The sequence below is a fragment of the Hibiscus syriacus genome, unplaced genomic scaffold (assembly GCF_006381635.1).
Source record: "Hibiscus syriacus cultivar Baekdansim isolate YM2019G1 unplaced genomic scaffold, ASM638163v2 tig00110263_pilon, whole genome shotgun sequence".
NCBI lineage: Eukaryota > Viridiplantae > Streptophyta > Magnoliopsida > Malvales > Malvaceae > Hibiscus > Hibiscus syriacus.
In genome coordinates this window covers 486,076-489,801 of record NW_024062652.1, presented here as the reverse complement: position 1 = coordinate 489,801, position 3,726 = coordinate 486,076, and positions in this window count along the sequence as shown.

The following is a 3,726-nucleotide window of genomic DNA, read 5'->3' as shown; positions in this document are numbered from 1 at the left end:
TGACCCATTTGCAACAACCTTCATTCTCAACCCTCAAATCAACTAAAATCAGGGATTCCCTTGCAGAAGCCATTGGTAACCAGCATGTTTAAGCATAGCAACATCAGGAAAAAAGATTACAACAAAATCCATTAACCATAATGCAACACTTGGAAATAAAACATCCCAATTTTAGTCATTGATTAACGGTGCAAATGGAAATTTGATGTTTGTGTGTATTAAAGGTGCTTCAGCATTACACAATATTGTTAAAGGAGGTTTTCTCACCACTTGTTTAGAGAGTAACTAGAAAGGCCATTAAGGGAGTCATCCAGTCATTAGAGACTAGACACAGGTTACCAAAGTTACATGTACGAGAAGTAATATGAAAGACTACTGCGAGAGCTTCTCATGTCATCCTAAGAAAAACACCATTTACTAAGGTGTGATTCCTTGTTTGTCTTAGAAAATTCCCTCATTATATCCACACGGAGCCCTTTCTATGCTATCTCTAATGTTATAATAACATTGTAATGATGAACATCAATGGTTGCAATATCTACTATTTCTTGACTAACAGGATCAACAAACTTATCAACCTTTTGTTCGAGACCGGCAATATTCTGTCGAACTGAAAAAATAGTGTTTGAAATTGACACAAACTATATTTTCTTGCTAATGTTGGTTGAACAAATCAATGAAAGTTGTTCAGAGTCTACGTTGGAGTAAGCCATAAGAATGTGTTTTGTAAAAGCAAGGCATAGAACGACGTCACTGACAAACTCTAAACGCTTATGAGAAGAATAGTCTAAATAAGAAGAATCCGTCAAAGCATCCTCTAAAATTTCTTTTCATTTAAAGACTTAACGTTGAGATTTTCGTTGCTCTATCAATCAATCGAAATATTGCCAAGAGGGGTTGAATTGGCCAAATAAAAAAATATAGGAAATGTAGAGAAAGGATAAGAAAAATTGCACAAGAATTTAGAGTGATTAAACTTTCTCAAACGAAGTCTGCACCCACTACTTTAGCTCTTTATTAAGGATTTCTAACAAATTCATATTTTGTTCTCTTTTTCTAGGCTCAAGAGTAACCTTTACAAAATCTCTATCTTTTCAATGGCTAAGATAGAACTACCCCTTTTACAAAGGATAAAATTTGTGTAAACAAGAAAACCTTTACAAGGTAATTGTTCACAATTAAAGCTCACTAAAACATTCTATTTACAAGAGAAAAGGAAAAATAAGAATTAAAGAGTTTTTTTCTTGCTGTGGATAGCTTTGATAGGTGTTGTAACCTATTTCAAGTGACCTCAACTTGTTTTTTATATGTTGTAATTAGTTTCTAGTCATTGGGGATGTTTTGGAGCCTTTGAGGACTTATTTGTTGTAAAATAAAACTGTCCAGACCAGGAAGTATCGGTACTCGGGCTTGGAGTATCGATACTACACTAATAAAAACTAGTCATTTTTCAACCATTGGGCTGGGAGTATCGATACAAGGGTTTAAAATATCAATACTATTATACAGTAGTATAAATACTCCTTTGAGTATCGGTACCAATTTTGAATATTGGAATTTGAACACATTTAAAACCAATAGGCAGTATCAGTATTGCCATGAGAATATCGATACTTCTCTTACTATGTGTATTGATACTACAAGAAAAGTATCGATACTGTAAGAACAATATAGGTACTTCTTGCCCATAAAATTGTTTTGTGTTCAAATTTAAGTTTTATGGACAATGAATTATTTATGAAAACTTTGAATAAGCTTAATTTAGTCTAAAAACATTTTGCCCTTGTTATATCAAAATAGGTTCAACAATCTCCTTTTTTTGACATAACAAAACATTTGAAAAAAATGGTTTTGGCCAAATTTCCCCTTAATAAAACATTTAATGAAAAAGAGAAATATTTTGGGAAGATATTAAAGTTCCCCATTTTTCATGCTTGAAATTGAATTTTTCAAACCTATTATTGTCTCTCCTTTTGTTATTAAAAAATAATTCAAAAGTAACAATGGAGAGTAAGTTGAAATTTTAACATAAAGACCATTTGAAAGATAAACAAATATGTTAGAAACACATGAAATTCAATAAATCTAAGTTTAGTCTACTTTATGCAATATTAACATGAGACATTAAAGTTCATATACAGAAATCTTTCCTAAAAATGTTATGCATTTGAAAAATTTGATATTAATGGTTAGAAAGTTATCATTTTTAATAAAACGCACATGCATAAAACATTTAAATTGAAGGTCAAAAGTCAAATGTTGAAAAAATATTAAAAGAAAATTTGACCAAAAATCATTACGATGAACTAAGTATTTAATAAAAATTATTAAAACTTTAAAATGTTCACCATAACACATTTTAACATACATGAGAAAGATTTATCATTTATGCTCAAAACGCATGCATGCATAAAACAAAATAGACAACCGATATATGAAACAAAAACAATAAATTTAGAGGTTACCCATTTCTTTCATTGTGTGGCTAGAGCATTTGAATTTCTTTACTTTTGTCACCATTGCTCACACACACCTACAAGAGACATTAATTTGGATTTTGGTATCCAAGTTGCTTTGGATCCTTGAATGTTACTGCAAAACTCTCTTGTTCCCTTAGTAACTCACACTTGTCTAATTTTAAAAAGTTTTCTAAGTTTTAAAGGACAAGTATGTTTCAAGTGATCATGAAAATGGTAATGTAAGCATTTTGCCATTTTTAAACATGATAAATTGTTTTGAGAAATTATTTCTTATTTTTTTAAGCATTCAAGATTAACTTTTAATCAAGATTTTCTTTTTCTAAATCATTGATTTTGATTTTTGAAACCTCAAAAAATATATTTCAAAATTTCATTTGGTTTTTCAAAATCTATTTTTGCTTTCAAAAGAAATCATTTTCAACTTTAAATTTTGGAATTTATTTCTTATATTTAGAATCCATGGTCTCAAATTCCAAATGCAATTCATCATAGAGATCTTGTAACTCTTTAAATCAATATGAATTTAAATCACAAGAATTAGAAGTTACCCTTGAATCTTCTTCGATGGCCATGAAACATAGGTTGACAACTTCATCTTCATAAATGGATTTTTGTTTTTCACTCCAAGCTGCCACAAGTGTCTTCTTTTTGCTTGATCCATTCTTCTTTAGGAGGAGACATTCATATTTGACATGTCTTGTTCTTTGGCACTTAAAGCAAACCGGGGTACCCTTCCTCTTACTCGATTCATGCTTCACTTCTTTTCCTTTGGAAAGCATGAATCTAGTGAATCTTTTGAAGAGCTTGGCCATCTCTTCATCTTCATCCACATCTTCACTTGAGTCTTGATTACTCTCATGGGTGGATTTGAAGGCGATTCCTACCTTATTCATTTTCTTGTTATTCTCTTCTTTTTCTTCCTTCTTCTTTTGGAGTTTCACCTCATGAGTGAGTAAATAACCAATAAGCTCATCGAGGGTGTATAACTCCAAATCCTTGGCTTCTTTGATGGCGGTTGCTTTGCATTCCCAAGATGTAGGCAATGAGGCAAACATCTTTCTCATTATTTTTTCATTGGGATAGACCTTCCTAAAGTTATTCAACTCATTGATGATTGAAGTGAACCAATCAAACATTGTCTTTAATTCTTAATCGGGCTTCATTTTGAAGTTCTCGTAGTTGAGAGTGAGAATGCCAATCTTGGACTTTTTCACCTGGGTTGTTCCTTTAAGAGTCACCTCTAACT